Source organism: Cryptomeria japonica, chromosome 1, assembly GCF_030272615.1.
Source record: "Cryptomeria japonica chromosome 1, Sugi_1.0, whole genome shotgun sequence".
Lineage (NCBI taxonomy): Eukaryota > Viridiplantae > Streptophyta > Pinopsida > Cupressales > Cupressaceae > Cryptomeria > Cryptomeria japonica.
Genome location: NC_081405.1, coordinates 696,327,657 through 696,343,073, shown reverse-complemented (window position 1 = coordinate 696,343,073; position 15,417 = coordinate 696,327,657).

Genomic DNA, 15,417 nt, shown 5'->3' with positions numbered 1-15,417 from the left:
GCATCAGTTGAGCTGCCGCCCACAAATTCTCCTCCTTAAACCTAAACAGTCCTTGCATTCATTTATCAGATACTTTGTCCAAAAAGGGCACCAACTTCTTGTCTATTCGAAGTGTGAAATCGGCCTCCATGGTCACTTGGAATTTAAAAATCACTTCATGCAAAAAATGTCTTACAGAAGGTACGATTCTGCAAACTACAAATTTGTTCTGCTTCAAAGCAAAAATTGGTACACAGATCAAAAGGTAATAAATTATGCCTCCATCTTATAGGCTAGGTAATGAATGTGCAAGATAAGGCAATAATGTCATGAGATCAAGAAAAATATTTCCTATCATCGTCCCCTTCCTCCATTCGTGCAGCATACCACAGACAACTCCTTATGCAACAATTAATTGCCACCTTGGCATTTGTACTTTCCAAATTTGCTCGCCTTAACAGGTTCAAGACTGCACATTTTTAAAAATTAATACACTAAATTTATGTTGAACTTTTATATATATTTTTAAACTATTTTTTAAAATTATATATCGTAAACATATTTTCAAAGAATTTTGTTAAACTTTAAATTAATATTTTAGATTTAATATTTAATGTTTTCTTTTTTATATTAAACTTTTACCTTTCAGATTGTATATCAAAATTTATATTTTTATTTAGTTATTTGTTTTATTATACAAACTAAGTTTCATGTTTTATACTTTTTTTTAATTTCAATTTTTTACAAATAATATTAACATTATATTTAATAGTTATCTCAAACTATTGCACATCTTTAATTACAAATAATACTAACATTATATTTAATAGTTATCTCAAACTATTGCACATCTTTAAAATTGAAATGTCTCTTATTATGTGACTGACGACATCTGACCACACTCAAGTTCTCAACAGGTATCATCATCCATTGGATGAGCAAAGATCAACGACTTAGGGTGGATTTCAGCCCAACTGTGGGTAGTGAACACATTTGTGAGAACTTTACCTGGAATTGAACATTTTTAATTTAATTAAATAGAATTAAGTATATAGTCTATAGACTATAAATCTCTTTTTCAGGCAGAATTTGAAAATGATTAAATAGACTTTAAAAATAGACCCAAAAAGTGACACAAGTATGGTGACGTGCCAGAAAAATGGTAAAAGTTATGGGACCCACTTCATCTAAAAACAGGTACCATCGACCACTAGATGAACAAAGATAAATGAATAGGGTGGATTTCAGCTCGAATGTGGGAAGTGAATACCTTTTTGAGAACTTGAATGCATGTAGCTTACCAATAGTAGCATCTAAAGAAACTGGCATATTAGGTATATACCTCAATTCATTGATTTATGAGACTTGGATTACATAAGCCGGTAGAAGGGTTCTTAACAACTTGTTATATCCTTTTCTTCAGTAGTTCCACCCACTCCTTTGATTGATTGACAATCTCCTTTAGTCTTGTACTATACTGGGTTATGTTCTCACCTTCAATCATCCTCATAAATTCAAGTTGTCCTCTTAGACTGTCTAGTTTTGCTCTTTGAACATGTTCATCACCGCCATATATAGATATGAGCTTGTCCCACATTGCCTTTGCATCATTGTAGCCTTCTAGATCATTAAACTCTAAGTCAATCAATGTAGATGTTATTTCAATCATTGCTTGGATATGTTCTTGCTTTGCCTTTATTTCTTCCATAGTCAATGGATAGGTGCTCGGTGTGATGAAATCATTCGCCAGATAATATACAACACATTCTCCAACTCCTGATAGGTGCAGCTTCATCCTTTTCTGCCATGTAGAGAAACTTGAATTGTGTTCAACTTCAGTGCATCCCTCTTATACATCTTTGGATCTTTGCCTCAAGTACCTTTATACTTTTCTTCTGGATTCCAGAGCTATGATACCAATTTATAGTTCTGATACTTAATGTAAGTAAAGATCCAATAGCCAACAAGATGAGAGGGGGGGGGGGCTAAATTGCACAAACTTAATCTTCTATAAAAACATTAGATTCAACCTCAGTAACATATACTTGCGTAATATAACCAAAACTGCTAAACATGCAAACTCAAAAGCATACAAACATCATAAACCTCATAACACCAGATTTAACGTGGAAACCCAAATAGGGAAAAACCACTATGGGATTTCGGACCCACTAAGAAATATACTCTTCTAGAGTATGCTCAGTTAAAAGTAAATCCTGTTAAAGATTACAAACACATTGCTAGATGTGACCCGGTTAAGGGATTTCTCTCGGATCTATTAGGATCTTCACCTTATTAGAGGCGACCTTCTTATAGGATTTCAAATGCTCAATTAGAATGTCACCTTGCTAGAGGGTTTTACAAATCAGACTGTTAAGTCCACTCGGTTAAGAGATTTTCTGTCACTTTCACAAAATAACAGTAATAAAAATCTATCTACAACTTCACGTCTAAAATGCTAAAGAAAATTCTTATTTTCTCAATACAATCTAGACATAGAACTAATCTTGTCCATCTACTGGGCTTCTATACTCTTTTATTCAAATAGGTCTTGAAGCTTTTGTGCTCGGTAATCACTATGTAGCATCCCTGTGCATACATTTGCCTGCATACATTGTTTATCAACAGCTCCCTATTTATAAACAATTAGCTAACCACTTAATCTCTTTGATCACATTTCCCATGATCAATCATAGCCGTCAGATCTTCAATCTTGTCTAGGTTCAATGTATCCTTTGATTTGAAAAATGTTTTACCCTTCCTAGGAACTTGCATAAATTTCTTGAAACTTCTGCTAGGGTAATGCGGTTCAATCCGCACTGTAGATATTCATACTGATTTTCCTTTGCCATAGATTCATTAACAAACTTCATGCACGACATACCAATCATTTAATCAGTTCTAGCTCATTAGCTTCCTTCATTAAATAGCACATGTAACCATTTAATGTATTCTATTACAGCTCGGTTACAACTCGGTAACAACTTCGTAAATACTAAACTTCACTCAGTAGACATTCTGCCTTCATTAACCGATAGTGATAACCTTAGGGTTTAATGACTAGGTTCTTTGCTCGGTTACATAGTATAGTATTAACCTTACAATTTACAACATATTTATGATGTTAAAACAATCTAAACATCATGATCTCATCATTGTCTGACTCGGTAAAAGTTGCACATTGAATGCCTTATTCATCCCCTTATTCATCATATTCTTTCTGTTTCTTTTACCGACATCTTTATACTCATCAAATCATACTTATCAAGATATGGCAACATCATACTGAATTAGAAAATCAATTTCTTGACATCAATGACAATAAGACAGTAAATCATCCTTAATCAGTTATATCCATAATCATCAACAACCTTCTCAATATCCTTATTGAAATGCCAACAATCTCCCATTGTCTGTTATAATGCCAAATGCCAACAAGCTCCCCCTTTGGCATTGATGGCAAAACCAATTGATTTGACCTAATTGATTTGGATTGCTATGAGTTGTTTGTGAGATTCTGAAATTCTCTCTTCCTATCATTAGAATTCTCCCCAATACATTAGACTTCTCCTCTTTTCTCCAGTCTTCTCCCCCTTTGACAACAATGCCAAAAAATTAAAGAACTAAAACATGATTTTTTCTTGTATGAAGTGAATTCTTGCTGTAATGTGTCAACTTAGTCTCGGTTAAAGTATTTTGTCTTCAATTCCTATTTCATTTATTGTATCTTGCACTATTTCCTGCACACCTTTAGAAAACATCCTAAAGTGTGTAAATCAGCATCAACTCCTAAAAGATATTTTGTTAGAGTCATTGAATTGATGCTTTCGCCGAACTTGGTTAGTGAGTAGAAGATAGGGGTAGGACCCCTAACTTACTTCTGAGATACTCAAAAGTGTCCCTTGGCAGTGGCTTGGTGAAGATATCTACTATTTGTTCCTTTGTGCTAACATAATCCAACACCACTTTCTTCTCTTGAGCTTCTTCTCTAAGATAATGATATTTGATAGAGATGTGCTTTGTCTTAGAGTACATAACTAGATTCTTCAAAATGTTAATGGCACTAGTAATGTCACAGAATATAGTTACTAGCTCGATAACTTTCTCATTTATACCTTCCAACAGTTGTTTGATCCATGCTATGTTGGTACAATTCAATGCTGTAGCAACGTATTCAGCTTCTACTGTTGACTGTGAAACACATCCTTGTTTCTTGCTAAGCCAACTCACTAGTCTTTCTCCTAAAAAAAAAGCTCCTCCACTTGTGCTTTTTTTGTCATCAATGTTGCCTACCCAATCAACATCAGTATACACTTTTAAATAAAAATCATTTCCTTTCTAATATACTAAGCCATAATCCTTGGTGCCTTTCAAGTATCTAAAAATTCTTTTGATTGTTGTCATGTGTGTTTCCTTAGGATCTGCAAAGAATCTTGCAACTATACGTACTACATGTGCTATGTCTGGTCTATCATGAACAATATATTGTAGCTTTCCAATCATAGATAAGTAAAGTGTCTCATCAATAGATGTAGATTCATCATTCTTTGATAGTTTATAGTTGGTAGTCATAGGAGCACTTACTAGTTTTGAATCCTGCATTCCAAATTTCTTCAAGATTTCTTCAAGATTTCTGAATCAACAAATATGGCTGAGATCAGTATTCCATTTTCATGATTTTTCATGTATATGTTGTTGTTCTCACTTCTTCTTATAAAACCAATCTTAATCAAATAAGAGTGTAATCTTTCATACCATGCTCTAGGTGCTTGTTTTAAACCATATAATGCTTTGTTCAATTTACATACCTGATCTTTACTCTTGTCTTCAACAATTCCTTCAGGTTGTTCAATAAAAACTTCTTGTTCTAATATTTCATTCAGAAATGTAGATTTGACATCCATTTGATATACCTTGATGTTTTTGAAAGCAGCATATGCCAACAATGTTCTTACTCCTTCAAGACTAGCCACAGGTGCAAAAGTTTCACCATAATCAATTCCTTCTTCTTGAGCATAACCTTTGCATACTAGTCTTGCTTTATTTTGAATGACCTCACCTTTTTCATTTAGCTTGTTTCTGAAAATCCACCTTGTATCGATTACATTTTTGTCCTTCGATCTTGGGATTAGTGTCCATGTGTCATTCTTCTTGATTTCATCAATCTCTTCTATCATAGCATTTATCCAATCTTCACTATTAAATGCCTCTTTCACTATTCTTGATTCAAATTCAGATATTAGACATGTGTTCAGTCTCAGTTTGTTCCTTTTCATCACTGGATCATTCTTATCTCCTATAATCTGACTTGGTTCACGATGTCTTCTTACATACTTGGCTAATATAGGCTCAGTAGGCTCTATATGATCTTCTTCATCACTCGATAACTAGATATTCTCTTCATTTTCTTCAACAGTTTTCTCGGTAGGACTTGTCAGTAGAACATAGACAAATTCATCATAATCTTCTGGTTCTTTGGAATTTCCTTCATCATTTCTTTCTACAAATTCATCAATTTTCACATTTGCACTTTCTACTATTTTGTTAGATGATTTGATTAGACACTTAAATGCTTTGCTTTTAGAAGAATAACCTAGAAATGTTCCTTCTTCACTTTTCTGATCAAACTTGCCATTTCTATCATCTTTGTGTACATAGCATCTACTTCCAAAGATTTTAAAATTACTTACATTAGGTTTCTTGTCATAACAGATTTCATATGGTGTCTTCAAAGTACCTTTCTTCAGTTGTATTCGGTTCAGGGTATAAACTGTTGTTCTTATTTCTTCTCTCCAAAATGTTTGTGGCACTTTCTTTTCAATCATCAGGGTTTTGGCACAATCCACAATAGATTTGTTTCTTCTCTCAGCTATTCCATTTTGTTGTGGAGTTCTCAGTGTAGAGACTTGTCTTTTAATACCATGATTGTTGCAGAATAAGTTGAACTCATTAGATGTGAACTCTCCTCCTCTATCTGATCTAAGACATTTCAGTTGTCTTTCTGTTTCATTTTCAACTCTTTCCTGGCACCATTTAACCATCTAAAAGGCTTATGGCTTTTCTTTTAAAAGCATTACCAACATCATCCTTGAATAGTCATCCACAAACAATATAAAATATTTATCACTGTAATAACTTTGAACTTTCATAGGACCACAAAGATTAGTGTTTACAAGATCTAAAATTCCCTTAGAAGTGTAAGACTTAGTTGTAAAGCTTGATCTTGTCATCTTACCCATCTGGCATCCTTGACACATAGCATTCTCGGGTTTTCCAAGACTCGGTAGACCTCTTACTCGGTGCTTCTTACTTATTTTGATCAGATTATCAAAATTTACATGACAAAACTTTTTATGCCATAACCAGGTATCATCTATCTTTGCATATAGACACTTGTTCCGAGTTGAGTCAAGGTGAAATGTATTACATTTTTTTTGTGTCCCAGTAGTAGCTAACTTTCCATGCTTGTCATGAACTTTGACAATTCCTTTCTAAAATTCTATTTGGTAACCTGTATTGTTTAGCTATGCTAAACTCAACAAATTGTATTTCAAACCTTCAACACAGTAAACATCATTGCATCTTGCATTGTCAAGAAGTGTTATAGATCCTTTACCTCTTACTAGACATGGTGCATCATTACCGAATCTTACATAGCCTCCATGATAATCTTCTAACATACCAAGCTTGTGTTTATCACCTGTCATATGATGTGAGCATCCACTATCTATGATCCAAGAATCATTAGTATTTATGTGAGATATTAGGGCTTTTTCTTCATACATTTCTTCATCTGATCCATCTTCGATAGCCACATAAACTACTTCCCCTATATCAGTTTCATATGATTTATCATCATTGGATTCCTCATCGGCTATTATGCATGTCTTTCTATCCCTTCTTCTGAAGTCTCGATGTCCTCTATAATGATTATCTTTTTGTCTATCATCTTTGTAATCTCTCTATTCAATAGAATCTTTGTTAGGACAGTTAGAAGCCATATGTCCTATTTTGTCACAATTGAAACATTTCAAAGGTAGTTTTCCTTTATACTTACCGTTGCCTCTTGGTAACCTTCTAGCTAATAGTCCTTCAAACTCTTCCTGCTTTCTAATTTCCTCATATAGTTTGTGTACTTCTTCCATGTACTTACGAAATCTTTCACTTGCTCCATTGTGATCTCCTTCAGATTACTTATACTTTTTTTCATTGTAATCATTAGATTCATCAATGAAAAGAACTAAATAAAGATTCAACTTTATTTACCAAAGATCCACTGTTATCAAAGTTACTTAACTCAAATGCATGTAGCTTACCAATAGTAGCATCTAAAGAAATTGGCATATTAGGTACAGACCTCAATTCATTGATTGCAGAGACTCGGATTGCATAAGTCAGTAAAAGGGTTCTTAACAACTTACTTGTTATAGCCTTTTCTTCAGTAGTTCCACCTGCTCCTTTGATTTGATTGACAAACTCCTTTAGTCTTGTACTATACTAGTTTATGTTCTCCCCTTCATTCATCCTCATAGATTCAAGTTGTCCTCTTAGACTGTCTACTTTTTCCCTTTGAACATGTTCATCACCACCATATACAGATTTGAGCTTGTCCCACATTGCCTTTGCATCATTGCAGCCTTCTAGATCATTAAACTATGAGTCAGTCAGTGCAGATGTTATTTCAATCATTACTTGGATATGTTCTTGCTTTGCCTTTATTTCTTCCATAGTCAATGCATAGGTGCTCGGTGTGATGAAATCATTCTCTAGATAATATACAACATATTGTCCAACTCCTGATAGGTGCAACTTCATCCTTTTCTGCCATGTAGAGAAACTTGACTTGTTTAGCTTCGGTGCATCCCTCTTATACATCTTTGGATCTTTGCATCAAGTACCTTTAAACTTTTCTTCTGGAGTCCAGAGCTTTGATACCAATTGATAGTTCTGATACTTAATGCAAGTACAGATCCAATAGCCAACAAGATGAGAGGGGGGGGTGAATCATACAAACTTAATCTTCCATAAAAGCATTAGATTCAACCTTGGTAACATATACATTAGTAATATAACCAAAATTGCTAAACATGCAAACTAAAAAGAATATAAACATCATAAACCTCATAACACCAGATTTAACGTGGAAACCCAAATAGGGAAAAAACAATGTGGGATTTTGGACCCACTAAGAAATATACTCTTCTAGAGTATGCTCAGTTAAAATCAAATCCTATTAAAGATTACAAACACATTGCTAGATGTGACCCAGTTAAGGGATTTTCCTTAGATCTGTTAGGATCTTCACCTTGTTAGAGGCAACCTTGTTAAAAGATTTTGAACACTCAATCAGAATGTCACCTTGCTAGAGGGTTTTACAAATCAGACTGTTAAGTCCACTCGGTTAAGAGATTTTTTGTCACTTTCACAAAATAACAATAATAAAAATCTATCTGCAAATTCACATCTAAAATGCTAAAGAAGATTCTTATTTGCTCAATACAATCTAGACATAGAACTAATCTTGTCCATCTGCTGGACTTCTATACTCTGTTATTCAAATAGGTCTTGAAGCTTCTGTGCTCTGTAATCACTATGTAGCATCCCTGTGCATACATTTGCCTGCATACATTGTTTATCAACAGCTCCCTATTTATAAACAATTAGCTAACCACTTAATCTCTTTGATCACATTTCCCATGATCAATCATAGCCATCAGATCTTCAATCTTGTCTAGGTTTAATGTATCCTTCCATTTGAAAAATGTTTTGCCTTGCTTAGGAACATGTGTACATTTCTTGGAACTTGTGCTAGGGTAATGTTGTTTAATCTGCACTGTAGATCTTCATGCCGATTTTCCTTTGCCATAGATTCATTAACAAACTTCATGCATGGCATACCAATCATTTAATCAATTCCAGCTCATCATCTTCCTTCATTAAATAGCGCATGTACCCATTTAATGTATTCTATTACAGCTCAGTTACAACTCGGTAACAACTCGGTAAATACTAAAATTCACTCAGTAGATGTTCCGCCTCCATTAACTGATAGTGATTACCTTAGGGTTTACCGACTAGGTTCCTTAAGGTTTACCGACTAGTTTCTTTGCTCAGTAACATAGTATAGTATTAACCTTACAATTTACAACATATGTATGATGTTAAAAAAATCTAAACATCATGATCTCATCATTGTCTGACTTGGTAATAGTTGCCCATTGAATTCCTTATTCATCCCCTTATTCATCATATTCTTTCTATGTCTTTAACCGACATCTTTATACTCGTCAAATCATACTTATCAAGATATGGCAACATCATATTGAATTAGAAAATCAATTTCTTGACATCAATGACAATAAGACAGTAAATCATCCTTAATCAGTTATATCCATAATCATCAACAACTTTCTCATTATCCTTATTGAAATGCGAACAATCTCCCATTGTCTGTTATAATGCCAAATGCCAACAATCTCCCCCTTTGGCATTGATGGCAAAAGCAATTGATTTGACCTAATTGATTCGGAATGTTGTGAGTTGTTTGTGAGATTCTGAAATGCTATCTTCCTATCATCAAAATTCTCCCCCATTCATTAGACTTCTCCTCCTTTTTCTTCATTCTTCTTTAGTCTTCTCCCCCTTTGACAACAATGCCAAAAAAAGTAAAGAACTAAAACATAATTTCTTCCTGTATGAATCGAATTCCTGCTATAATGTGTCAACTTAGTCTCAGTCAGAATATTTTGTCTTCAATTCCTGTTTCCTATATTATATCCTCCACTATTTCCTACACACCTTTAGAAAACATCCTAAAGTGTGCAAATCAACATCAACTCCTAAAAGATATTCTGTTACAGTCATCGAATTGATGCTTTCACCGAACTCGGTCAGTGAGTAGAAGATAGGGGTAGGACCCCTAACTTACATCTGAGATACTCAAAAGTGTCCCTTGATAGTGGCTTGGTGAAGATATCAGCTATTTGTTCCTTTGTGCTAACATACTCCAACACCACTTTCCTCTCTTGAGCTTCTTCTCTAAGATAATGATATTTGATAGAAATGTGCTTTGTCTTAGAGTGCATAATAGGATTGTTCGAAATGTTAATGGCACTAGTATTGTCACATAATATAGTTATTGGCTTGGTAACTTTCTCATTTATACCTTCCAACAGTTGTTTGATCCATGCTATGTTGGTACAATTGAATGTTGCAGCAACGTATTTAGCTTCTGATGTTGACTGTGAAACACATCCTTGTTTCTTGCTAAGCCAACTCACTAGTCTTTCTCCTAAAAAGAAAGCTCCTCCACTTGTGTTTTTTCTGTCATCAATGTTGCCTACCCAATCAGCATTAGTATACACTTTTAAATCAAAATCATTTCCTTTTGATATACTAAGACATAATCCTTGGTGCCTTTCAAATATCTAAAAATTCTTTTGACTGTTGTCTTGTGTGTTTCCTTAGGATCTGCAGAGAATCTTGCAACTATACCTACTGCATGTGCTATGTCTGGTCTACTGTGAACAACATATTGTAGCTTTCCAATCATGGATCGGTAAAGTGTCTCATCAACAAATGAAGATTCATCATTCTTTGATAGTATACAGTTGGTAGTCATAGGAGTACTTACTGGTTTTGAATCCTCCATTCCAAATTTCTTCAAGATTTCCTTTATGTACATGGATTGAGTAATGAAAATCTGATTTTTCATTTCAGTATCTATAAACCTATAAAATACTTTATCTCACCAATTAATGACAACTCAAATTCTTTGCTCATTTCATTTCCAAAGTTCTTGCATAAAGAGTCATTTCCAAAAAATATAATATCATCAACAAATATTGCTGAGATCAGTATTCCATTTTCATCATTCTTCATGTACATATTGTTGTTCTCACTTGTCCTTATAAAACTAATCTTAATCAAATAAAAGTGCAATCTTTCATACCATGCTCTAGGTGCTTGTTTCACACCATATAATACTTTGTTCAATTTACATACCTGATCTTTACTCTTGTCTTCAACAAATCCTTCAGGTTGTTCAATAAAAACTTCTTGTTCTAATATTTCATTTAGAAATGCAGATTTCACATCCATTTGATATACCTTGAAGTTTTTGAAAGCAGCATATGCCAACAATGTTCTTACTCCTTCAAGTCAGCCACAGGTGCAAAAGTTTCACCATAATCAATTCCTTCTTCTTGAGCATAACCTTTGCATAATAGTCTTGCTTTATTTTGAATGACCTCACCTTTTTCATTTAGCTTCTTTCTGAAAATCCACTTTGTACCGATTACATTTTTGTCCTTCGGTCTTGGGATTAGTGTCCATGTGTCATTCTTCTTGATTTGATCAATCTCTTCTATCATAGCATTTATCCAATCTTCACTGTTAAATGCCGCTTTCACTATTCTCAGTTCAAATTCAGATATTAGACATGTGTTCTGTCTCAGTTTGTTCCTTGTCATCACTGGATCATCCCTATCTCCTATAATCTAACTTGGTGCATGATGTCTTCTGACATACTTGGCTAATACAGGCTCGGAAGGCTGTGTATGATCTTCTTCATCACTCGGTAATTGGATATTCTCTTCATTTTCTTCAACAGTTTTCTCGGTAGGACTTGTCGTTTGAACATAGACAAATTCATCATAATCTTCTGGTTCTTTGGAATTTCCTTCATTTCTTTCTGCAAATTCATCAATTTTCACATTTGCACTTTCTACTATTTTGTTAGATGATTTGATTAGACACTTAAATGCTTTGCTTTTAGAAGAATAACCTAGAAATGTTCCTTCTTCACTTTTCTGATCAAACTTGCCATTTCTATCATCTTTGTGTACATAGCATCTGCTTCCAAAGATTTTAAAATAACTTACATTAGGTTTCTTGTCATACCAGATTTCATATGGTGTCTTCAAAGTACCTTTCTTTAGTTGTACTTGGTTTAGGGTGTAAACTGTTGTGCTTATTGCTTCTCTCCAAAATGTTTGTGGCACTTTTTTTTCAATCATCAGGGTTCTGGCACAATCCACAATAGATCTGTTTCTTCTCTCAGCTATTCCATTTTGCTATGGAGTTCACAGTGCAGAGACTTGTCTTTTAATACCATGATCATTACAGAATAAGTTGAACTCATCAGATGTGAACTCTCCTCCTCTATCTGATCTAAGACATTTCAGTTGTCATTGTGTTTCAATTTCAACTCTTTCCTTGTACCATTTAAACATTTCAAAAGCTTCTAATTTTTCTTTTAAAAACATTACCTACATCATCCTGGAACAGTCATCAACAAATAATATGAAATATTTATCACCATAATAGCTATGAACTTTCATAGGACCACAAAGATCAGTGTGCACAAGATCTAAAATTCCCTTAGAAGTATAAGACTTACTTGTAAAGCTTGAACTTGTCATCTTACCCATCTGGCATCCTCAACACATAGCATTCTCAAGTTTTTCAAGACTCTGTAGACATCTTACTTGGTGTTTCTTACTTATTTGATCAGATTATCAAAATTTACATGACAAAACCTTTTATGCCATAACCAGCTATCATCTATCTTTTCATACAAACACTTGTTCCCAGTTGAGTCAAGGTGAAATGTATAACCTTTTGTTTGTCTCCCAATAGAAGCTAACTTTACATGCTTGTCATGAACTTTGACAATTCCTTTCTGAAATTCTATTCGGTAACCTATATTGTTTAGTTGTGCTACACTCAACAAATTGTATTTCAAACCTTCAACCCAATAAATATCATTACCTCTTACTGGGCATGGTGCATCATTACCAAATCTTACATGTAGCCTCCATCATAATCTACTAACATAACAAACTTGTGTTTATCACCTGTCATCTGATGTGACCATCCACTATCTATGATCCAAGAATCATTAGTATTTATGTGAGATATTAGGGCTTTTTCTTCATACGTTTCTTCATCTGATCCATCTTTGATAGCCACATAAACTACTTCCTCTGTATTAGTTTCATATGATTTATCATCATTGGATTCCTCATCCACTATTATGCATGTCTTTCTATCTCTTCTTTTTAAGTCTTGGTGTCCTCTATAATGATTATCTTTTTGTCTATCATCTTGGTAATCTCTCTATTCAGTAGAATCTTTGTCAAGATAGTTAGAAGCCATATGTCCTATTTTGTCACAATTGAAACATTTCAAAGGTAGTTTTCCTTTATACTTACCGTTGCCTCTCGGTAACCTTCTAGCTAATAGTCCTTCAAACTCTTCCTGCTTTCTGATTTGCTCATATAGTTTGTGTACTTCTTCCATGTACTTATGAAATCTTTCACTTGCTCCATTGTGATCTCCTTTAGAGTACTTATACTTTCTTTCATTTTAATCATTAGATTCATCAAGATAAAAAGAACTAAATGCAGATTCAATTTTATTTACCAAAGATCCACTATTATCAAAGTTACTTAACTCAAATGCATGTAGCTTACGAATAGTAGCATCTAAAGAAACTAGCATATTAGGTACAGACATCATTTCTTTGATTGCAGAGACTCGGATTGCATAAGCTGGTAGAAGGTTCTTAACAACTTACTTGTTATATCCTTTTTTCCAATAGTTCCACCTGCTCCTTTGATTTGATTGACAATCTCCTTTAGTCTTGTACTATGTTGGGTTATGTTCCCACCTTCATTCATCCTCATAGATTCAAGTTGTCCTCTTAGACTGTCTACTTTTTCTCTTTGAACATGTTCATCACTGCAATATACAGATATGAGATTTTCCCACATTGCCTTTGCATCATTGCAGCCTTCTAGATCATTAAACTCTGAGTTGGTCAATGCAGATGTTATTTCAATAATTGATTGGATATGTTCTTTCTTTTCCTTTATTTCTTCCATAGTTAATGGATAGGTGCTTGATGTGATGAAATCATTCTCTAGATAATATATAGCATATTCTCCAACTTCTGATAGGTGCAGCTTCATCCTTTTCTGCCATGTAGAGAAACTTGACTTGTTTAGCTTTGGTGCATCCCTCTTATACATCTTTGGATCTTTGCCTCAAGCACCTTTAAATTTTTATTCTAGAGTCTAGAGCTCTGATACCAATTGATAGTTCTGATACTTAATGTAAGTACAGATCCAATAGCCAACAAGATGAGAGGGGGGGAGTGAATAATAGAAACTTAATCTTCCATAAAAACATCAGATTTAACCTCAGGAACATATCCTTTAGTAATATAACCAAAACTACTAAACATGCAAACTCAAAAGCATATAAACATCATAAACCTCATAACACCAGATTTAACATGGAAACCCAAATAGGGAAAACCCACTATGGGATTTCGGACCCACTAAGAAATATACTCTTCTAGAGTATGCTCGGTTAAAAGAAAATCCTGTTAAAGATTACAAACACATTGCTAGATGTGACCTGGTTAAGGGATTTCCCTTAGATCTGCTAGGATCTTCACCTTGTTAGAGCAACCTTGTTAAAGGATTTCGAACACTCAATCAGAATGTCACCTTGCTAGAGGGTTTTACAAATAAGACTATTAAGTCCACTTGGTTAAGATATTTTTTGTCACTTTCACAAAATAACAGTAATAAAAATCTATCTGCAACTTCACATCGAAAAAGCTAAAGCAGATTCTTATTTGCTCAATACAATCTAGACATAGAACTAATCTTGTCCATCTGCTGGGCTTCTATACTCTGTTATTCAAATAGTTCTTCAAGCTTCTGTGCTCAGTAATCACTATGTAGCATCCCTGTGCATACATTGTTTATCAATAGCTCCCTATTTATAAACAATTAGCTAACCGCTTAATCTCTTTGATTACGTTTCCCATGATCAATCATAGCCATCAGATCTTCAATCTTGTCTAGGTTCAATGTATCCTTCGATCTGAAAAATGTTTTACCCCGCCTAGGAACTTGCATACATTTCTTGGAACTTGTGCTAGGGTAATGCGGTTCAGTCTGCGCTGTAGATCTTCATGCGTATTTTCCTTTGCCATAGATTCATTAACAAACTTCATGCACAACATTCCAATCATTTAATCAGTTCCAGCTCATCAGCTTCCTTCATTAAATAACGCATGTAACTATTTGTTACTACTTATCAAATTGCCATTAGTTTCTATATTCAAAGTCATACTATATATTCTAGTCAGTTAGCATTACCGAATCATGCAGTCGGTACACACAGAGAAGTCGGTATGAATAGTCTAGTCGGTTATAGAAGGAAAATAGTGACAAAGCCCAATATACACCGAGCTATCTACCGAGTGTGAAATATGTCTACTGAGCAGTAAAGATAATACACCAAGTTGATATACACTGAGTGAAACGTGTTACTAGATTCATTGAACTTGGACACACATATGAAAATGTGTTACAAGATCGAGGCACATAGAACTGTTATCACATTGGAAATTGCACATAT